A 24881-nucleotide genomic window follows, 5' to 3' on the forward strand; every position below is an offset into this window, starting at 1 on the left:
TCTTTAACTGACTTGTTTTGGTGTGACCCCCTAAAAAAAAAAATCTAGGTTTTGGATCTGGCCCCAGATATTAAAATGCTTGAGAACCACTGCTCTACAAAGTTACTTGTCCTGCTAGAAATAACAGCTAAATTCCTTTAACTCATTGTCATGTTTTAAAAAAAAGTAAGACAGTGAATATAGTCCTGGATATATTGTCTGAAGAGAAGATGATCAGAAGTGGAATGTTTTGATCATACTCAGTCAGAGTTGACCCAGGGTTAAACATTGACATTTACAACATACTGAAGGACATTATGATCTTCAACTAACATTCCAGATTCCAGTGCTGTTATGGTATTAGATCTATGGGTCCTGTTGGTTATCTATGACAGACTGACTACTTGTGTGCCACACGGCCAGAGATCAATAACGGATCACCTGCAGTTAAACATCAACTTTACCATTCATTATTATCATCAACAAAAAACTATTATTTACTTTTGCAAGGATATTTTCTTTGTATTATTATTTTTTATTTTTACTAAGGACTTTGATTTAAAGGCAAATCTGTGACATTCCTGTGTTCCTCAACAGAGATTACAAATGTCACATTAATTGAAATAGCTATGACCATGTATTGAAATTGGATTATAACTTTGAGGTGGGGTGAGTGGAGGGGAAGAGTAGATATGAAAACCTCCCAGAATTCCAATATTTCTAAACCAGCACAAAATCAAAAAGTTTTAACAATTTATTAATAACTGATAATAATAATGATGATGATAATCCACCCCACCACTTTGAAAGAAAAAACACCCTTTCATCTTTTTCAACATAATTGTACGGTTTATTTATCAAAGGGACAGTCTGGAAGTGGAAGTTATTTAAATAAAATATAAAACTAAATAACAAAAAAAAAAGATCAGAAATCAATTCATGGGAGAAAATGACGAAATACAAATATTGAAGAAAAACAAAACTCGATCAATATCCAATATTCCGAGGACAAAAGAGTTTGGCAGAGGCTGTTGAAGAGGGCTGCCATCACCATGGTCTAGATTATCTCATTTATAATAATATTTTGGGTGTCAGGGTTAGTTAAAATATAGCCAGGTCAATAATATAAACACTAATAATAATATATTTTTAATAGAGGCACAGGGCGTCAAAACTAGGGGCCAAGTGTAGTCAAATCCATTCATTTAACCGGTACTTATTTCATTGACCCTGGAGGGATGAAAGGGAAATCTAACATTGGCAAAGATTTGAACTCAAAATGTAACTAAATACCATGTAACTAAATAAACATGTAACTAAATACCACAAGTAATTTTGTCTGTTGCTCAACCAATTCAACCAATCCAGTAATTACCAGTAATACATGAGGGTCAACTAGAGTAGCTGGGTGATGATCTCTGTTCATCATTGTCAACTGACGCCCACTTTTTCATGCTTGCATGGGGTCAGAATTTATTGAGGCAGATTTTCCTGTTACTGATCCTCACCTGTTTCCCCATGGTTGAACAAATTTTCATGGAAGACTGGAGCTGAACAACATTGCTTGTACAAAGGTGATGCTAGTTTACAACCATGACAAGGTGCTACTTTGGTATGTGCTCAACTCTTTATATTGTGATCTACAACCGAAAAAGTTATACTTATCAAGAACAGTTTTTCCAGCTGATGTCTGTTCGATTCACTGATAAAATTAGTAAACTTGTTTCAAATTTGCTTCCTTCTAATTTCTTTTTAATAATAAATGTATAAAAATTTTAACTATCAATTTTTCACTTTTCTAGCTGATGTTCGTTCGATTTGTCCATTCGTTCAAGATGCTCAATAAATTTGTAAACTCATTTCAAATCTGCTTCATTTTACTTTTTTAAAATAAATATATAAAAATGTAAAAATGTTTTATTTAAGTCATAATAAATAAATGAAACATGTAGAACGCATACTAAAGTAGAATTTGACTCTTGTAGATCACGTTAGCTACATAGATCACATACCAAAGTAGCACCCATAACAATGTCGTCTACACAAAAACACACAAACAGATATGGTGGGCTTTATTCAGTTTCATCATCATCATCGTTTAACATCCGCTTTCCATGCTAGCATGGGTTGGACGATTTGACTGACTGGCAAACCAGATGGCTGCACCAGGCTCCAATCTGATCTGGCAGAGTTTCTACAGCTGGATGCCCTTCCTAACGACAACCCCTCCGAGAGTATAGTGGGTGCTTTTACATGCCACTGGCATTAGGGCCAGTCAGGTGATACTGGCAACAGCCACGCTCAAATGGTGTCTTTTATGTGCCACCTGCACAGGAGCCAGTCCAGTGGCACTGGCAACGACCTTGCTTGAATGTTTTTCCACAAGCCAGTAATGGCGATGCTGGTAACGATCACGCTCGAATGGTGCCTCCTACATGCCACCGGCACAGAAGCCAGTCAGCTGCTCTTGGCAACAATCACGCTCAGATGGTGCTCTAAGCGCTCCACTCTATCAACCAAATCCCCTTACTTGGCTTTGGTCAGCCTGGGGCTATAGCAGAAGACAATTCCTGAAGGTGTCATACAGTGGAATTGAACCCAAGACCACATGGTTGGGAAGGATCCAACTGCAGGATTCTGAGAAAAAAAAATCATTATTAAGGTGGTGAGCTGGCAGGATCAGGAACATGTTGAGCAAAGTGCTTAGTACCATTTTATCTGTCTTTATGTCCTGAGTTCAAATGCTGCCAAAGTCAACTCGTCTTTCGTCTTTGTAGAACTGATGAAACAGGCCCCAGTTGAGCGGTGGGGGTGGGGTGGGGGTCAATGTAATCGGCTTGCTCCCTCTCCTGAAATGCTGGCCTTGTGCTTATAGCAGAATGGATTATTATTGTTGTTGTTATTGTTATTGTTGTTTGTATTGACAGAATCCAAAAATCAGACAAAAATGCCTCATCCTACGACATTCTGTTTTACTCTTTCTGAGGATCAGCTTTCAGCCTTTCATCTTTTTCTTTTAGGATCAATAAAATATAAGTACCAGTTATGTACATGGGTCAATGATTTAAAAAACCCTCCCCTCAAATTTCTGGTCTTGTTCCAATGCCAGAAAACACTCCTACCCACACTGCCAATCCCCTCTCCCAGGAGGGAGGAAAAAAGAAAAGAAATTTTGTAAATAAAGACAAACACACACACAAAATACTAGTGAAATAAAAAAAGCCATACAGTTACATACTTGCAGGGTAAAAAATGAAGAAAAAGAAAAAGAAAATTAAGTGAAACAAAAGCAGAGGCGACCACAATGGAACAAAACAGATGTGTGTGTGTGTGTGTGTGTTCTAAGTTTGGAATCAAGAATCAGTGATGTGTTAGTAAGTCAACAAGAGTTGGTGGTAAAATAGCAAACTGCAGAACACATGATTGGGCAGGTAGGAGGCTGGTGGTGGTGGGGGGGTGTTGCAGCTGGTAGTGTTATGTCTGATGATGATGTTATTGTTGATGGTGCTGCTGTTGTAGATGATGGTGATGATATTGATGATGATGTTGGTGAGTGTGTAGATGATGATGATGATGGAAAGCTTGAATGTCCATGCACTGGCCATTAATCCAGTTAACCTGTTCACTCAGCTCTTTTGAATTCAAAGTTAGAGAGAACTAAGCCAATTGGGAGACTACTACTACTACTACTACTACTACTAATAATAATAATAATAATAATAATAATAATAATAATAATAATAATCTCATTATTGTTTTATTCCCGACAATGGCGATGGTAGAAAGGCAAAATCCAAAAGAAAACAAGAAACTAATGAAGTTTATATTCGAGTAAAACACGAAACGAAGAAGATGATTTGGGGCATCCTTCAATACAACCCTGGGTTACACTAACAGATCAAACACAAATGCCATCTTCCCATTCTTGATGCTAGTCTAAGATTGGTGAGGTCCCTGGCCAGAGAGAAAAGCTCTGTTCTCAAAAACTTTCCACAACATCCATCTACCACACAGCTATCTTTGCCACAGCCACCACGAAGGGGAGAAAGGTCACCGGCTTTTCTTTGCCAAAGAAAGTGGGTGGGTTAATTTTCAGGGTGGATTTGGCTGATAATCAAATCTGTGCCACAAGCAATAACAAGTGCTTGTGGCCCACAAAGCAGAATGCCGTAATTGAAATGCTTTCATCATCTCGTACACATCTTTGGACAGGTTCAGTTGTTGTGGCCCCTGCAGCAGTGTCAGGCCAAGAAAGAAATGTCCCTTATCTCCAAAGCTCAAAACTCATCCAGAAGAGAATACTCAGACTGTCCTCTTTGTTGCAGGCCATGCTGACTCATACCTTCGGCTAATCTATACAACGGTTGGTGTTCTCCTAATGACACTGCCTAGACAGCAGAGTGCTACATGAACTTGCCTCTCCAGGTGCACAGTTGACAAGTTCACTCGCTTCAGTTGACTACTTTTATTTCTGGTGTGTGTGCGTGTGTGTGAATGGCAAAGCAGGAATGAGCTGAAGAAGAGACTAGGTATAAGAAGGAGTTATAAGATGCAAGAGAAACAGCTGTAAGACAGGTGAAAGGGAACCGTGGAAGAAGAAGACCAAGGTAGACATGGGCAGAAATGGTGAAGCCTGGTCACAGGATAAGGAACCTCACAAAGGAGATGCCAAAAAATGGTAGGACACCGAGTTGGAGGGGACACACCCAAGCTAGGCAGCTATCATTTACTAGTTTCAGTCATTCAACCATGGCCATGCTGGGACACCACCTTCAAAGGTGGAGCTGAACAAATTGACCCCAGGATTTACATTTAAAAAAAAATTAAGTCTTGTACTTATTCTATCAATCTCTTTTATCAAACTGCTAAGTGTTGTGAATGTAAATAAATCAACATCAATTGTCAAACATTGGGGGATAGTGATCACACACACACACACAAAGGTTGCGATAAGGTTTCAATCTACCAAATTCCCTCACAAGACGTTGGTCAGCTCAAGGCCATAGTAGAAGACATGTGCCCAAGGTGCTTTGCACTGGGACTGAACCTGAAACCATGTGGTTGGGAAGTTTCTCAACTACACAGCCATGCCTGTGCCTATATGATCAGAATTTACATTTTTTATATTTAAGGTGATAGACGGTGCTTTGAGGGAAATTAGCTGCCACTTCTAGCAAAGTGAACATGTGTAGAGGCTGTTCCCCCTGTAAACATCAATATTGTCTTTCACATTACACCAGATTCCTAATCCCCCCACTCCATCCCCGAACCACCAGCAATGTAAGGGCAACATTAACAACAATCAAGAACTATGAAGCACCCTTATCCTGAATAACCGCCATCACGCCCTTCCCACAACAAACACCCATTACCCCCCCCCCCAACCATTAACTCAACTACTATCACCAATGGGATATGAAGGGAGCCACTATATGTGGTTGCTCAACCTGCTGGAAATAGCAGCCAAATCTCCCTCAAACCACAGAAGTGGAAAGAAGGACAACATTGAGGCAATGTAGACTGGAATAAATAATGATGAGATGGTCACAGCTTGATTGCTTTTGATCCTAGGCTTGTCTGATCAGGGCTGACCTGGGGCTAAACTTCATCATTATCCAATACTCCAAGGCAATGCAGCAGCTTCTATATAGTCACTTTACTTGCTGGAAATAGAAGTTAAATTACCCTGAAATTACACTGTACTGTCTTAAACCCACAAGGACACTTAGGATAATGTGTAACCAGATCCTCTGTACACCATGTTTGAAGAGACATTTGAGAAGGTCATGGCTGGAATCAGAACCTCAAACATCAATCTGCTGAATCAGGACTGAGCTGGGACTAAACAACAACAACCAAACAACTATTAACTTCAAACTCTCACTACCACCCTGACTATAATAGTCCACCACCACCACCACCACCACCACACCTACTACTATAACTACTGCTACTACTACTCCCCCCCCCTCACACCACCAAGTACCATAACTAATCATGCCCCACTGACAGACCACCCTCCCACCCCCGTTTACTACTATTTCTAGCTTCGAATGAAAATAGAAAAGATTTCACACTTGAGTGAATCACTACAAAACGACAACAGCAAAGGCAATCACAATTATCACATTTCATTACATAAAAAGGTATTTAAATTAAACGTGTGTGTGTGTAGACACATGGATACAAGCAAGCGGGGGGTGGGGGTGGTGCATAGATTGATGCTTGTAGAATCATTGCACAAGGTGTATGAAAGCATGCGATATGCTTGTGAGTGTGTAAAGGCGGCAATGAGCAGGAGAGGTGTAAATCTATCCTGCTTTGTTGAAAAGGCAACAGTTATTTTCAAGAAGGACTGGAATAAATACTGTGGGTCACTGAAACCGTGGAAGGCAGTGCCCCAGCATGGCCACAATCCAAAACCAGTAAAAGAATATGCACACATAAATAAGTTATATGTACCATACACGCGCGCGCACACACACACACACACACACACACACACACACACACAACATGCTGAAAGAGTGATCATGTCTCTGTTAAAACACACACAACAAAAGTTGATCTCAAAGCTGGTTAGGACAGAAATTACAGTTTCTAAGACACATCAATGACTGGAAAGTACAAGACCCCCCCCCCCTAAATGGGATGCTGGTCTGTTGATGCTCGGTTAAACGCCCAACAGCTATTGGGACCCCTAACTGAGCAAACTTGAAATGAAGGAAATTAGGTTTGAAGCAGATAAAGTTGTAATTGATAGCATGTAGAATTGGGGATTTAAAAAATCCCTTAGCTGTTGCCCCTTGACCCTTTTCCATCCAAGGGATTTTTCAAACTGATATTTACATACCATTCTTTCTAACTTTTCACTGTTAAAATGGATTTAATCAGGTTTTCTCAGGAGAATTTCTAAATTCTTATAATGCAATGAAATGAAACGCCTTCCTCAGAGATACAATGTGCTGCCTGGTCTTGGAATCAAACCCAAAACCTAACAATCATGAGTCCAACACCCTAACCACTATGCTATGTACAATCGTTCACATGTACACACACACACACACATTACTGCATATAAAGAAATACCTACACGAGAGAGAGAGAGAGAGAGAGAGAGAGAGAGAGAGAGAGAGAGAGAGAGAGAGAGAGAGAGAGAGAGAGAGATAGAGAAGGGGAGAGGCAGGAAAGGAAGGGAGATGAGAGCTGAGAGTGTAATGTACTGGTTTTAGCAGGGAGTCTGTAAGTTCAATGGCTGCAATGTCAGAGTTAGCAGGAGCAGGAGAACAGGCTTAACCAAGTTGCTATAAGAGAAATAAAATACTGCAAATTACAGCTTGGAGATTTAGCTAATAGGATTAGTGGAGATTATTGCGCTATATGGATTAGGAGATGATAGAACTTTCTTATACATGCAAATGTGTATTGAAAGCAATCAGTCAATATGTGTGTGTGTGTGTGCGTGTGTGTGTGCGTGTGTGTGTGTGTGTGCGTGTGCGTGTGTGCGCGTGTGTGTGTGTGTGATTATTTGTGCTCAATAAAGAGTGCAAATGAAAGTTTGTTTGGAAAAGAATGTGTGTGTGTGTGTGTGTGTGTGATTCTTTGTTACCCACTAGGGGCGACAATGTGTGTGTGTGTGTGTGTACACACCATACAGGTGTGTTTATGTAGGCAAGAATGTGTTTCTATGCAATAGCAAGCATGTGCAAATGCGTGTTTGGATGCAATAATCAGTGTATGTGTGTGTGCACATGCCAGCAGGTGTGAAATGTAATACAGGTGTGTCTGTGTGGGTTTGAAAAAATAAAATTTAGATCACAAAACGAACTTTAAAAATAGTTTCCGCTTATGTAGTAGCAGCAGCAGTAGTCTAGTGTCCAAATCTGTAATCAATAGAATTACTATTGTAATTACAAAAGCTAATTGTTAAGTAATTATTCACCACATTATTACATTCGAAGCCTAACAACTCGAGCAACGCTGGTATGCCACCTTCTGGAGTGACTGAAGTGGAGAGATTACTCCACCTGGCAGAAATAACAGTCACATCTCAACATTGAAAATATGTGAAGGACATATTAAATAATACAATCCTAGATCCCTCGACAAAGATAATACGGCTACAACTGAAATGATAACAGATCCCTATTATTACAGCAGCCATGACAGGCTGTGGCCCTTAATAACTAGGCAGGTATATCCCTTGACAGAGTGTGCTGGTTCCATCTGTATCTTGACATCTCAGGGGTGGGGAGTCTCATGTTCGCAGACAAAATTTCAATCTCACTTGGATGAAATCTCTAAAAATCTAGAATGAAAAAAAAAGCTTTAAGACAAAACAAAAGCCGTCGTTTAAGTTTGTAAATCTTTGTCTTTGTAAATTAGAAGATGATGGCTGCAGGGGTGGCTGTGTGGTTAAGAGGCTTGCTTTTGCAACCAGGTGCACTTGGGTTCAGTCCCACTGTACAGCAACTTGATCAAAATGTCTTCTATTATAGTGTCAGGCCAACCGATGCTATGTGAGGGGGAATTATGGTAGACAGAAGCTGAAAGAAGCTTATTGTGTGTGTGTGTGTGTGTGTGTGTGTGTGTTGAGGGGGAGTGTTTGCATTGAGTCTTGCTTAGATATCACAGAATATTGTTAAATGAGCATCTTGTTATATTCTAGGTTATTCATTTCGAGTCTCCTTTGAAAAAAAATGTCAAACCTTGGGGAAATGATACTTTGCTTTGGAAGCAGGTAAGGGTTGGTGACAGGGCAGGCGTCCAGCCATAGACAAATTCCAACTCATCCATGCAAACATGGAAAAGGGAACATGAAATGATGATGATGAAAGATTGCAATTTTCAAACTGAAAAACAGCAAATTCCCCCCCCCCCTCCATCTGTTTCAAAAATAAGTTGAAATTTTTTTCCTGCCTCCTCTTTAATAAAGTCTGCATTGATATAAATCTGATTTCTTGACTTGAGAAGTTGAAATAGTTGAAAACTATGTGGATTTTATTAAACCTAGTAACTTACCTGCACATCTCTCTACAGAGTACTGCAACAGCTTATGAGAAACATTGTCTTGAAGTACATATCAGAGTACCATCCTTACTGGTGCCAGCTCCACATCACTCAGTATTCAAAACTGGTTTGCCTCCTGCTGTCTTCTATCAAAGCCTGGAGTCGACCAAAGTGTTTGGAGAGAAATTCAGAAGACAAAAACAAGCTCCTTGCTATAAACATACAAAGTTAAAGGAAGAATGGGGTCACTTATGACTTTTAGAGTCCCATCTTCCACTCTGGAGGTTGATTGAAGTCATGGCTGTTGTTGCTTGTTTTTGATCTTTCAGCCCAGATCAGCCCTGGTGGCGCTGTTAGTTCTGTCTTGAGAATAAGGATTTATCAGACCAGTTTCTATGACATATTAGGGACCAAAGTGACAGCATTCCCCTTGAATGGGACACCAGACCCTCATCACAGGGTGACCCATTTACAGCTGACTGGGCTGGAGCAGAAGTGAAGTGATTTTGCTCAAAAGCACAACCTGCCACTCAGTCTGAGAATTGAAACCATAATCTAGTGATTGTGAGTGCAACAGCCAAACAACTAGGCCAGACACCTTCAAATTCTGAGTGAGTAACTTTGATTAAAGACATTCTAACCAGAATCATTCTATAGTTCTTTTAGACAGTGCATCAAGGACTATATTATATAATGTGTCATCTGATGATCTTTTTAAGAAGAATGTGATTTGAGGCAATTTAGCAGCTATTTCAAGCAGGTTCACAGACCCCACAGAGGCTCCCTAATTTTCTCATACCAAACTGTTTTGCTCTTCCTGTTGTATGGTGTCTAATATCCCACTGTATTTTGAAATAACTAAGTAGATCTTGGTATCAAAGGCATTGCTACCAAAACCAACCCGTCTTCATTTCCTCAACCTTGTATTAAGACTACATTATCCAATAGGACACCCATCTTTCTATAATGGTTGCTATTTCTTTTGGATCAAGAAACCATATACAGGCTCTCTTGTTGATAGTCTTATCAGTCAAAATCTGTAAATAAATGTGAGCAGACATAACTGTAAGGCTGCCACAGACGAATCACTTCACACAGATGCAGACAAGCTGTATGGAAGCTTTCAATCGCCTGAAGACAAGACGGGAAATGATGTTACTTTCAAAAAAAGTTCTCAGTGGCAAGAGACAAGAGACTACCAAACGTGTGACAGGAGATATTGTCATCATCATTTTAATGTACAATGTTCCATGTTTGTATGGCTTGAATGAAGTTTATTGAAGCAGATTTTCTCTAGCGGGATGCGCTTCTTATTGCCAACCATTACTGGTTTCCAAGCAGGGTAATATTTCCCTCATAGCCAGATGTGTTCTCACAGAATATTGGAAATGAGTGACTGTGACACATGTTTACGATTATCATTAAATGTCAAGACAAGGAGACAAAACCCCACCCGCACACACAATGAGTTTCTTTCAGTTTCTGCTTATGAAATTCACTCACAAGGCTTTGGTCAGCCTAAGGCTATAAGCAGAAGACACTTGCCCAAGGTGCCATGCAACGGGACTGAACTCAAGATCGCTAGGTTGGGAAGCAAGCTTCTTAATCACATGTGCCACAAGTCTACGAAAATACTGCCAGAGGTTACAGAAATGGGTAAGAGACAAGAGTTTGTTGTTTAGGATTGTTTTTGTCTCTTCTGAGATGTTGGTAATCAGGGCAATAATTTGGCAGTGCCAAAGACAATGGCTGCCTTCAGATTGCTGTGCACACACACACACACACACACAGTCATAGTTTTTGTATAGATTGGAAAAGATCTCCATAAAGAGAGCAAAGTGAACTCTTTTGTTATTTCTGTTGAAATTCACTGCTTTTGCTTCAATTAATTTTGAAAATAATGAAGAGTTTAATAAAGTCCAATTGTCATTATTAAGGAAGATAAGGGTTTGGTAAGTGAGAAAAGGGGTTAGTTGTGGAATGAGCCTATTGAGTGAGGGTCATGGAAAGAGCAGCATCCGGATAGATTGCCTTGATTTTCACCTGGCACGAGTGGCTCAGTTGTGGGTTTGGTGAAGCTCACTCATGTTCATCCCTCACAATCTGCAAAGAGGCTGAGGAAGGGCATCCAGCCATAGAAACCAAAACAAAGCAGGTATTGAGGTTTGGCACAGTGTTCTGGCTTGCTGGTTCCTTTTGAACTGTCCAACCCATGCCAGCATAGGAAACCAATGTTAAAAGGATGCTGATTTAGCCAAAGCTGCTGGAGATGGTTCCCCACATGCAACTGTGTCTTTGTGGTAAAAACTATTTCAAATAACCTCAAATCTCAGATCACCTGGCTACCAAGAATAGGAACCAGAACTTTATCTGTGAAAGACTAACATTAGAAGGATACTTCAACTAGAATTGGCTCCTAAAAGTAATTTAGAGGCTACGGAAACACATTTTTTTAACGTGGTTTCTTTGGAGTTGGATGAGCTAAGGTAATACAGAATTGAGTGTCTTATCTCGGAATACATGCAGATGGTTGTGGGGGGAAGAAGTGTTGAGGTGTTGCAATAAAATTGTGATTTAAAATTTATTTCGTGGTGTTGGAGACGGACAAAAATATTTATGCAAAAAGTCACATATATGAACCTGCACAGACAGACACACACACAAACAGATACAGATCTATCAACACATATAGCCATACAAAGTGATAGAAATCAGTCGGTGCATAAACAGACACACACACACACACACACAAATGTATTCTTTCTCTCTCACATGCACAACTCTCCATAAATATAATTTGATGAGAAAGTTACTCGACAATATTTATTTAATGAAGGTTATTTCTAACAAAATCAAATAAACAAATGTGATCACAATTCCAAAAGAAGAAAAACAAAAAAACTCCCAGCTTTTTTTTCCAACCAAACAGCCATAATGAACACCACTGCAGCATCACTGCAACCAACACACAGAAGATTGTTTATGAGTCAAGAAATGTTTCCCCCTCTCATTGCCTCCCCACCTCCTCTCCCTCTCTGTCTTTATTCTGTCAGTCTGCCTATCACCATTAGTGTGTGTGTGTGTGTGTGTGTGACCTGATGTATCAGTGAAGGCCCACGCCAGTTTCTGAGCTGAAGTGTATCCCCTGCGTGTGAGTGAGTTTTTGTCACCATGACCTAGTCTCTTAGTGTGTTGCTATCACTGTGACACAGCTGAATAGTGTCATGGAGGGAGGAGACGACTGGACACGGCTGGCCGGACTTTGGAAGCTGTTTTGGATGCTGGAGGTCGACAGACACACAGACATAAAAATAGAATGAGAGATGGAGAGAAACTGGGGAAAGAAGGAGAGAAACCTTAAACCAGCTGTCAAATAAGTCAACATTGAATCAGTGGTGCCAAACAGGCAGGACCGAAACAGCTGTGCCAAAACGTCTCATATCCAATGACAGAGTTACTATCACTACCTTGTCTCTCTCTCTCTCTCTCTCTCCTCCCTTTATACCTTCCTTGACTATAATGAGGATAATGATGAAGGTGAGACTACATACAAGAAATTCTGTTATATCAAACAGCTGAAAGTGCAAGCCTAAACATAATCCCTATGACAGAGGGCGGTGGAGCGTCAGTCAAAAAATGACGAGGGCGGTGGAGCATCAGTGAAAAATGCCTTGTGGCAGTCTGGATTTTTGACATTTTGAACTCAAATGCCCAAGTTCACCTGAGCTGATTTTACCTTTCATCCTTCCAAGGCCAATAAAATAGAAGTACCAGTTAAGTGCTGGGGGATATCCAACTAACCCTTCCCCTCAAATTGGTGGCTTTGTGCCTATATCGGAGGATCATTACAGCCATATTGAAACTGGGGTAGAGATGGTGGTGGTGGTAGTAGGGGGGAATGTGGTAGGGAGTGTGGAGTGGTGGTGGTGGTGGGTAATCAAAGAAGAAAGAGAAGATAAGGGTTGAAAGAACCATGTTAGTAGCTTTAGCTATTTAGTGTGTGCATGAATGGGTTTGTACACGTGTCTGTGTGCGTGCGTGTGTGTTTGTGTATGTGTGTGCGTGTGTGTATGCACTTAGTGCATGTCTGCGTCATGTTCTTTAAACAAATCCATTCCCAGACTCACTCATTCTCACTGACTAATACTATTCCAATTTCTCTGGAAGCTTCTCTCATATCGTCACACTTACTTCCGATGGAAGTTCCGCCAACCCCCTCTCCACCTCCTCTACACAAGACGAGACGATGCCACTGACTTGCATTTACTCAAAATCAGGATATTTTGATATGTAAGGGATGTGGGTGGAGTGAAAATGGATAATAGAGATGAACAAGAAGTGGAGGCATTCATGCTTTTCCCATTAGCATTTATTAAGACTAGAGGCAAACGTAAGCAATTTCTCACTATGTTCCAAGACAGCCGTCTGTCTGTCTGTTTGTGGGACTTGGTTTGTCTCTTGAGGAATTTAACACTGCAAAGACAATATCATGGCCTCCGTTCCACTCTCTTCCTCATCCTTCATAAACATAAAAACAATCCAATAATGGAGTCTCAGAGTAGTCACTCAACCTGCTAGAAATAGCAGCCAAACCTCCCTCCATTCATTCCCTTCATCTTAGAAAGGGTCATGATGGAGAATGTGGTTATTGGTTTTCTGCACACAAATAATAATTTTCATTAAAGACCTGCTGGGTCAAGGTTGTCCTGGGGTTAAACAACAACAACAATTACAGAAGTAAGCATTGGGCAATATAAGCTGTTACATTAATTTAAAAAAAGACTGGATGGTCAAGGCTGGATCATAGGGTTGATCTGGGGCTCAATAATAATTGTAATGCCAATCTCCATCACAGGCAGGAAACTATAAACTGAATCAGCAACAACGTCTGTTCATTCTTCCCAAGTTCTGACAGATTGAAACGTGAACAGCTGATGACTTGTTATTAATTATTCAGAGAACATCTGCAAGCAATAAACAAGGTGTGTTCGTACTACAATTCCCTGGTGTAAAGGGACTCTGAGAGACACCGTGCTGTTTCAACCCTGTTGTGTGTCTCTTCAGTTGAAGCTATCTCGACCAATCAATCATACAAAAGCACAAGTTCTTGTTCAGAAGAATCAGTAAACAAATTATTTGGTGTTGATGACACGAGTAGAGGTTTGTTTATGCACCGCATGAATTAGGAACTTAATCGTCCCAGTACTTCACTGGGATTTATTTTATCAGACCCAGAAGAATATTATGTGATGTAAGCAGACATTGCAAGACATTTTTTTTCACCATCAATTCATAGTCCTCATAATGATAATTTTTATTGTACTATATACCTTTTTAAAGAGAGAGAAAGAGAGAGAGTATGAGAGCAGTAACAGAGTTACAGACAGAACACTGATGGTGTACTCCAAGAAATGTAGCACATCACCTGTCCTTGGATAAGCTTTTGGGTTCTGTTGAATGATGGCATCTTAGATCAACAAACAAACTGATCTCAGTACTTAACTGCTATTTTATCAGCCCATGAAGGAAGAAAGGTAAAGTGGGATTTGAACAAAGAATACAAAGCACTGCAGCAAAAACCACAAGAATTCCTGACCTGATTGGCTGATACTCTCAATTCTGAGAGCTGACAAGAGGGGTGGGGAAGAGGTAGTTAGACTGGGTTTAGTATTTGATTGGCCCTTTATTTGGAACGGTGGAGAGTCAAAATGACTTTGATGGGATTTGAACCCAGAATGTAAAATGCTGTGCAATGTTTTAGATGACTCCATTCTGTCAGTCTGCTGGCTGACCGTCACAATAACAACAACAACAATTGATATCAGAAGACACTTGTTAAGAAGGGCTGGTGGTGGTGGTGGTGGTGGTAAGATGTTTGCTTCCCATCTACAAGGTTTCAGTTTCAGTCCTATGGCACGGGGCCATGACTAAATATCTTCTGCTACAGTTTCAGCCCAAGCGAAACCTTGTGAACAGACAGAAACTGAAAAATGAAATTTTTAGCAGGTGGAGACACACAGACAGGTTCCTTTTATCACATTGAAAGGCTCCACCAGCTCCACACTGAGTTGCTGTCTCACAGACTTTCACATATTTTATGTTACTTTGTTCTAAACCAGTTGTATTTTAATGAGCTTTCTGCAATCAGGGGGGGGGGGGCGAGGATCTTAGTTCTTGATTTTGTTTCTTTTTTCTCATTCCACTTTTTGCACCAACCTTCTTCATGTTTTTTTCTTATTTTCTCATTGTTCAGCATCGTTGTTTTTAAGAAGTATATATAAACACATAAACAGAGCCTGAAAGATTGCTTCAAGATACAGGGCATATTTTGTCTGTTCATTTGCCTGTTCAAGTATCATAACAGTATGAAACTATTGGTAGCTCTTTTGGTTATGGATATATATATATATATATATATATACACACACAAGATTGCACTGATATGATCAGGTTGTACATATGGATGAGGATAACTGCATAAAGAAGTGCCGATGTCTAACAGTGGAAAGAACTTGTGGAAGAGGTAGACTCAAGAAGACATGGGATGAAGTGAGGAAAAAGGATCTTCAGACACTGGGCCTCACTGTGGGGTTGACAAAGGACCAAGGATTATGGTGATTTGCTGTACTTGAGAAGCCACATCAAGCTAAGTAAAACCATGGCCATCCATACATTCAAGGCATGTTCTTTAAAGCCCACCCCCACTTCCTCTCTCAGTTGAGAGGTTTTTTCTTGCAGGTGCTGGTGCCACGTGAAAGGCACTCGAGCAGGTGCCACATAAAAGCACACGTGCTGATATTACATAGGAAGCATTCAATAGAGTCTGTAAAGTGGTTGGTGTTAGAAAGGTCATCCAACTACAAAAACCATGTCAAAGCAGACCACTGGCCAGCTCCTGTCAGACCGTCCAAAAAATGCCAACATGGAGAACGAACATTTGATGATGATCACCCACACGTGTGTGTGTGTGTGTCCCCTTATCTTGGCATCAAGCAATGATTGTCAGTGAGCCTCCACTTTACACTAGTGAGGTCATCACTGGTAGACACTGGAGTTTGTTTGGACCATGTTCCTGGTAATAACACCAACTGACCACTGCTGCCACCACCAAACACGCATTCGGTGCACTATGGACTGAAGTAAAAACAGATGCACCACACTGACCAGTGGTTCCTCTTTGGTTATATTGATCCTAATAAATAGTTAAATAGGTGACTGTTTGGATTATCTTACAGTCAAAAGGAGTTTCTTTCACGTTAATCAACTTTTATAGGACCTGCTGGAAATAGCAGCCAAATTTTCCTCAAACCATACATGTTGTCTTAGATACACATGAATAATATAATATTCAACAAAAGCCGAGTACAGAGGTTTGCCTTTGATTATGTATTTCTCCTGCAGCTGCCTTACCAGAAATATAACATCAGTGGTGCTTCTCCCTGGCACAAAACCAAACTGCATCTCATCTAGACTCTCTCCCTAATTAGTAGGGCTATGACCGTCTCCGTTACTTTCATCACCTGATCCAACAATTTGACACCTCTGTAATTATTTCTACCTAAGGCATCACATTTACCTGAGCAGCAGTCGACAATGGTGCTGCTATACCAGTCATTGGGTTATGACTCCTTTGTGAACCATCTGATTTATCCTTTCACAAATTCACTGGGAGCTAGCACTTCCCTCTCCACCCTCAATTTCTTTTCCAAGTGGAATTAAAAATGCGAATGGGAGCTTGATCGAAGAAGAAGATGTCTTTGCTCAATCCTTTCAGCCATGTCCACTAAACAGAGGAAAAGTACCTGCCTTGCCTTATTAAAGGTGGGTGTTGGGGTGATCCTCACAATGGATTCGGTTGATAATTGGATTCGTTTCACAAATGATAACAACTGTTTAACAGAACTTCACAAGTCAGCAATACTCAAACACTGCATGAAGACATGCAGAATGGTTTCATTGCTCTGCAAGGAACACAAAATGAGTGTATGAGGGATATGGGTGAGAGGAAAGAACTGATAAACCAATTGATTGATTTACTAACTGGCTGTTTATAATCAATCACCTAACTTAAAAGGGTAAAGACCCCCTTTGGTCATGAATGACCAAGGGATTGCGCCTAGAAAGTCACCCTCTGAGGCATAAGTGTGGGTAACGTTGTTTATTAAAGACCAGCAACTGCTGGTCTTTAATAAACAACGTTACCCACACTTATGCCCATTCATACCAGCTTCTCCTCTCTATGCCACTGATGTTACCCAAGGGAAAGGCAAAGGTCATTATGGCTTAACATCAGTGACATTGCAACTCATTTCTACAGCTGAGTGAAGTGGAGCAACGGGAAATAAAGTGTCTTGCTCAAGAACACAATATAAGGCCTGGTCTGGGAATCCAACTCACTCCTTTTGCTCCTAACCATTGAGCCATGTGCTTTCACTCTACTGTTTAGTGAACTGGAGCAATGTGAAATAAAGCGTCTTGCTCAAGAATACAACATACAGCCTGGTCCAGGAACTGAACTCACTACCTCAAGATTGTGAGCCAGATGCTCTAATCATCGAGCCGTGTGCCTTCACAATCACCTAACTAATTAGTCAATAATTAATAAAAGAAATAAAACTGATGTATAAAAGTGGTAAGATGTCTTTTTTTTTTAAGTACAAAAAGGATTTCTTATAAAGGCACGGGTGTGGCTCTGGGTTCAGAGCCCCACCAGTGCCTTTATGATGCAGCATATTGGACAAGTGCTATAGCCATGGGCCAACCAAAGCCTTGTGAGTAGGTTTGGCAAATGGAAACTGAAAGAAGCCTGTCATAGATATATGTCTATGTGTTTGTGTTTGCCTGACACATGCGAGGATAGAAAAGCAGATTTAAAATGATGCTGATGAGCATGGCCAGAGATAAGGGGAAGGAACACTTGATTATATCAACTCCAGTGCATCACTGGTATTCATTTTATAAATTCTAGAAATATGAAAGACAAGGGTGATCTTGGCAGGATTTGAACTCAGAACCTACCTAAATAGTGCCAGGCATTCAGGCCTTTTGCTCTTATGCTAAAACTTGTGCCAGCATGGGGATTTCTAATACTAAATCTATTCTGTGCAGAGAATAAGGAGAGAAAGGAGACACAAAGAAGGGGCCAGAACAGCCACCCCCACCCCCCACCTCAGTTATTGATCTTCAGCATGGACGTTAAAGAACGCCACACTTGAGTGATGCTCTTGTTCTGCATCAGTGATTTCTTTCAACTTTGACATACAACACTTTTGCATGTTCACTCCCCTCCCCACTGACACAGCAGCAGTAGCAGCAGCAGCAGTCTCCTAGCCAGGGGCCATCCCATTCCCCCCTCCCCTTTTTAAGGCTATGCAGGACTACATTATTGATTTTTACTTCCCCATTCACATTGCTGATAAGCAGTAGTAGTAGTAGTAGTAGTAGTAGTAGTAGTAGTGGTGTTGAACCAAGTCTAATTTGATTCAGCAGACCTATGATTAAGGGTGTTCCAGCAGTGACCATCCAGTCTGACAGGAATATTTACAACTGCATTATCTCTCTTAAAGGCAGTGGGGTGTGATTTTGAGGGAAGAAGAAATTAGGTGCTATGTCTTGCAGGTCAAGTAACCACATATATTCTCTCTCTGATGATGATGATGATAAGTGCAACTGTGCTGTTCGTGGTGGGTGTGGTGGTGTGGTGGTGGTAGTTGTAATTACAATAGTGATATCGATAGTGATGATGATGATGATGATGGTAGTAAGAGCAGCAGCAGTGGTGCTGTTGTTGTTGTTGTTGATACAAGTCAAGGAAACAATAGAGTTGTTGTTGTTTAACCCCAGGCCTTTCCTGATCAGGTGGACATGTCAAAGAGATTCTAATCCTGTGTTTTTTCCACAGTTCACTACAATATCCAATATGACCTTCCTTTTCTAAAAATAGACATTGTGGCACAAGAAATTTGGCTGCTTTTTCTAACAGTTCAAGCAACCACATTGAGGTCCACAGTAATAGTGGTGATGACACTGCTGTTTAACCCTAGGTCTGTCCTGGTTGAGTAAATTTATGATCAAAGACATTCTTGGGATCACATTGTCTACTGCAACCTTTTCTAAGATGGTAGTTTAGGATTTGATGAAGATTTGACTGTTATTTCCAGCAAGTTGATATAAACATTCACTCATGACTCCAAGAGTACCTTTTGGGCAACAATGGTGGTGCTGTTGTTGTTAATGGTGGGTGGGCATATTTGGAGTGGTGGTGATAAGAGTGGAGCAGGAATGTTAGGTGGTGTTGGTCTGTGTTGTTGCTGGCTCCAGCTCAGTTCTGATTAGGAAGAGTTATTATCAAAAGAGATTCCAGTCATGACTACCCAGTCTTATTTACTTTTTTAGAGACTCTGCATCTAGAATCACAGCCAGTGTTTCTTTTAAGACAGTCAGGTGAAATTTGAGAAAGATTTGGTTGCTATTTCAAGCAGAGTGACCACATAGAAGCCTCCTTCATCGACTTATTATCAAGTTAGGTATGGATGTGATGGTGATTCTAGGTGCAGGCATGGCTCGGTGTGCTTTCACAAATTTGCTGCATCTTTTCAGCTTGGCAGCCAATTTTTAAGAGGTTTATTAAAAATTTAAAAATTTGGTGAATTAATGTAGTTTTCCAAGCTGAATCTCAAGAGATATTTCACTTTCCTAGGAAAATTAAAAAAAAAAAGTTCTAGAGGTTTAAAGTTTGATCATTTTCACCCAATCAGAAAGCAGGATTTAGAATATCTGTCATTTTGTGTGTGACATGTTTTAATATGAAACTGTAAACGAATCAACTTCTGCTTCATACATGACTTATAACCCTTCATAACTTTTTTTATTTGGGGAATTTTCAGAAAACTTTTACAAACTTGTATTCTACACTCAGGAATTCATACGATTATGCAAAAAAAAAAAATTGGAGTGTGTGTATGATTTAAGACCTATTTGGCTGTCATTTTTAGCACATCTGTCGACCAAGGCACAAGCAGCAGAACACAACATTGACACACATGCTTTTGCAAAGAATATATTTGTCAACACATGCTTTCTTGCAGACAAAAGAGTTCTCATGTTTGCCTTGTCACTATGGAAACAAGTATGAATGTGTCTGTGGCTTACGATTGGCTAAAATTACCCCAAATTAGCTAATAACTCTTTATTTATTGATTTATTGCAAAAATGAATTTCAAAGCAGTGATTAGCATATAAAACCATATCATTACACCAAATATGAAATCAATTTGAGCAGGAATTGAGGAGATTGAAAATTGGCAGCAAAACTGAAAGGATCCAGTAGCACAGTTACAGAACGGACAGTTTATAGTGAAACACTACCTGAATGATATATTTGTCTAAGCCATTCAAGTATGGAAAAATGAATAATTATGACAATGAAGAGGAAAGTATTTCTTAGCAACACTCAACAGAGATGAGAAATGGTAGATGCATAACCAATTTTTCGTTTTAGCTAGCAAGAAAGGCTATATGCAGCCACTTAATTTTGCAAGAAATTCCAGGCAAGTCATATTCAGTTACTATCCTACTATCTTGGTCACAAGTCTTCATCCAACAGACTTGAAAATAAAAATTCCACACACAAAAAGAAACTTTGCAAACATAAAAATTCCACAACACTGATGGCATTGGAAACACCTTTATGGAATTAAAAGATTTTATTACAACATTCTGTACTAATTCTATTTCCACTCTCCATAACTCACAGCCACCATTCAATATTCTGCTAAAATCACACTAAACAGACAGCTTTCCATAAAAAGTGGTCTTACAACACATCATCATTTGCAGTCACTGTATCGGTGTCGAAAGTGACATTTGTGAAGGGAGCAACAATGCACTGGAAATACTTTCAAAATGAAAACTAGCAACACTTAACATAACATAACATAACAAACAAACACACACACACAATAATAATAATAATAACAATAATAATAATAATCTCCTACTCAATGTGTTGAGTGCTACTTTCTTCATTTGCCCACTTCGCATCTATGTATCTAATAGTGCCAACCTCAATAAGTTACATCTACCAGCTACATCTCATTAACACTCTCACAAACACATTAGGGAGTGGACCCTAGTATCACCCCCACTAGATTCCCTTAATATCTTGAACAATAGCCTCCACATACACATATACCTCCCAAACCAACTAAAATAATTCTTTCTTAGATATCACCCTTTGTTCCTCACATTAGCTGCCACAACAAATCACTCAGCAATTCCTTGACTTTCCTTGAATTGCCAAATCCCTTATCATCAAAAAACTTTTGCACATCAATGATGAAAGTAAAAAAAATTTAAACAAATTTCAAAAAAGCTCAATGAAGTGAATTCCACCAGGAAACAGAAATAAGAACCAAGGTTTCCAGAATTCCACAGCATCACACTCACCAACAGAGACACTCCAGTAGAAGGCATCCAATAAAAGAATTACTACCAAAAGGCAACATAATACAATCCTAATTACAAACCAGAAATAGCCAACCTCAAACACAATACCACCACCATCATTAGTGCAGACAGGTGAAATAAAATTCAATATCAAACAACTAAGGAAGGAAACAACAAAAATAAACCAGAACATGTCAGAAAAATTGGTAAATATTTGTATCCCAGATTAATACTAAAACTATCAGTGAAACACTAATAGAGAGTAATTAGCATTGTTAGCAGCAGCAACAGCAACAGCAGCAGCAGCAGCAGCAGCAGCAACAGCAACAACAGCAACAGCAACAGCAACAACAGCAACAACAACAACAGCAACAACAACAACAACAACAATGGCTAGAGCACAGTGTCACATCAATATAAACCTGACAGTAACAACATCAAGTAAATAGAGAATACCAAACTCATTCCCTATGGATACCGTATTTATTACAACGAGTGGCTTGTAAACGTATCTAACTCGCTTTCGCTTGTTAGATACGTTTACAAGCCACTTGTAATAAATACGGTATCCATAGGGAATGAGTTTGGTATTTTATTTATTACACACGAATAAACGACCATATTTTATTAACCCAATAACTAAATTCTTCACATCGTGTTGAAGCGCGCATGAATACAGCTTGATTTCACGTCAGTGACGTCACAATGTGTAACTGTAAAAGATGTCATGCCGCAGGAAGATAGTCCGACTTTATAGCGCTAAGTTTTCAGGTGAAATGACTGATAACTGATGACTGTTTAACATTTTGTTAACATTCAAGTTCACGTTCAAGAAATACATAACACAGATTGAATCTTCAAATCTTAACAAAATCATTCACCTTGATATCGACAACAGTAGCCATCTTGTTGATAGATCTACCTGCACTGCAACAGTATCAACGAGAAGATGAAATATGATGTGATTTTTTTGGCAACAAAAAATTGAATTACCACCAGAAATGTTTATATTTTATGTGTATATGACTTCAAGTGATATCTGGTATAAAAAAGATAGTATGTTTGTTTAATTACATGGCTACATTCTACCTGCTCGTGAAAGTAATGAATGAAGTTTAGTTGTAACTTATGAATGACAAAAGTAGTGCTGTCACCGTGACCTCGGGTCATCATCATGGATTGACCAATCAGAAGCAGCGCTCGCAGTATCTGACATATGTTAGATACCAAAAATATCTGAAAGTGTTCTCACTCACATGTGTGTAATAAACATCCTTATCAAACATTAACCGTCAAAATCCACACAAAGTAAACAGATCCCAAATTAAAAACTGAAAAATTTCAAGGAGAGACAAAATCACAACCCTACATGAAAAAGGGACTTGGTGTGTGCAGGAATCAGTTCTCCATCTGCTATCACCACTTGTATCACCAATGTCAATTTTAATAATCTGGAAACTTGGAAAAATCATAAACAAGTTTAAAGTTTAACAAAAACCCAAGTGATGTAACTTCTACAAGCCTTTCGCTCCCTCTGCAGGCTCTCAAACACCCTAGGAAACCTAATCCATAACATCATTAATGTTGAGGATCTTTTTTTTTCCAATCTCATCACAGTTCAAGCCCTGACACTCAAATAGCCCATTAGTAACCATTCAGAGGACAATGCTTCCCTAAGCTGCCATTTCCAGAAATCTCTCTTCTCAATCATTTTAGCCTAAAACAACCAACCACACAGTCATCACCAAAGAGATAACCTCATCTCGTGTAGCACTGCATTCTCATTTCTTCACCATTTTCCAGGTTGCTGCAGCATCACTCCAGCTCTGATTAAATCACCTGGTTTTTACACAACCACACACAAACATACTTCCACATTGAGAGAGAGAGAGAAAGAATACAAGAGCAACATGAAAACATCTGATGTCAAATAATTCAGTGTTGAGGTAGTGACATGAAAGCGGTTGCTATCAAAACATCTCCTCGGACCCTATAAAGTAGCTTCTTCAAATCCCAGCATCTCTTCTTACCAGTAGCACTAAAGAACATCAGAAAGAACCCCCCCCCCCCACACACACACAGTCAGGTATAATTCTTCCACAGACATCAGATTTGGCCAACAGAAACAAATAACAACAATGGTGCCAGCTGTGCCAGGGCCAAAATCTCACCAAACCAAAATAAATTACAAAGAACACAAAACCTTTCAACTAGTTTCATTAAATGCAACCATTTATAGAAAACAATGAAAGTATTAGCACACATCGTCCGTGTGTCTGCTGGTGACATTGAGCATTCAATGAAAGAATCTTGATAAAATTGCAAAACCTGCCAGAAATTGCAACCAAAATCTCCATTATGGAGACATAGCTGTACGGTTAAAAAGTTTGATTCAGAATGCTGTGGTGTTAGGTTCAATCTCTCAATGTTTTCTACCAAAGCCCAAGGTGGACCAATACATTGGAAAGTGAAATTTTGTAGATAGAAACTAGGTAAAAGTTTGTTATACGTGAATTTTTATTTTGTTTCAGTCATTGGAATGTGGCCATGATGGAGCACTGCCTTGAAGGGCAAATCAACTCCTGAAAAGCAGGCACTTATTCTATCAGTCTCTTTTGCCAAGCAATGATGGGGACAAACACAAACATTATATTATATTTTATATACATATTATATTTTATATACATATATATACATATATATACATATATATATATATATATATATATATATATATATATATATATATATATATACACATACACACACATATACAAAATTTTGCCTTTTAGCAGTTGAAGTAGGTCATAAACATATTTTAACTGACCTAAACACTGCTTGCTGCTAATATTATAATAATTTCCAAGACCTGGTGGTCTACTGGCACAAATCAGTCAATATTGTTGACTGTATTTTAGCTAAAGGCTTTAATAAGGTCTGTCCAGGTAGATGGTGACACTGGACAGATATGGTTTTTTAAACTTTTTTACCATAAGAGAAAATTTTTTCCATGCAGTGAATTTGCCTTTTAGCAGTTGAAATATGTCACAAACATATTTTAACAAACCCAAATTTTGCTGTTTATATATATATATTTATTGTTATTTCACTTAGACATAGTAATACTAATAACCCGGTGTTTAAACTCAATGTATATATATATATATATATATATATATATATATATATATATATATATGCTTCAGAACAAAGTGTCAGTTGGGTACAGAGTAGAAATAAGTTAAAATGTCAAAAGAAAAATAAATTTTGTGATTGAACTTCATTAGCTTACATCTGTTTCTGCCGTAAGATGAAATGCAGTTTTAGTTGAATGAAATGCAATTTCAATTGCACTTCATGCTTGAAGCTTTGATGAAGCTTATAGGTGATACACATTCAACCAGGAGTGCATTGCATCTTATGACAGAAACAGTTGTAAGCTAACA

At 39.3% G+C, this 24881-nt stretch overlaps 1 protein-coding gene across 3 annotated transcripts in view; it reads right to left on the reverse strand.

The window, feature by feature from the left end:
* Window positions 1-24881, reverse strand: part of LOC115223715 (uncharacterized protein DDB_G0271670-like) — a 123014-nt gene that overhangs the window by 38157 nt on the left and 59976 nt on the right. Inside the window, exon 2 of one of the 3 annotated variants that reach the window (XM_036512672.1) lies at window positions 23296-23304. The exons of the other annotated variants lie outside the window; for them this stretch is intronic. The gene's annotated coding sequence lies outside the window, so the exon portion shown is untranslated. The remainder of the gene's footprint in view (window positions 1-23295; window positions 23305-24881) is intronic. 3 annotated transcript variants of the gene reach the window in all.

This window comes from Octopus sinensis, linkage group LG23 (assembly GCF_006345805.1).
Source record: "Octopus sinensis linkage group LG23, ASM634580v1, whole genome shotgun sequence".
Classification (NCBI taxonomy): Eukaryota; Metazoa; Mollusca; class Cephalopoda; order Octopoda; family Octopodidae; genus Octopus; species Octopus sinensis.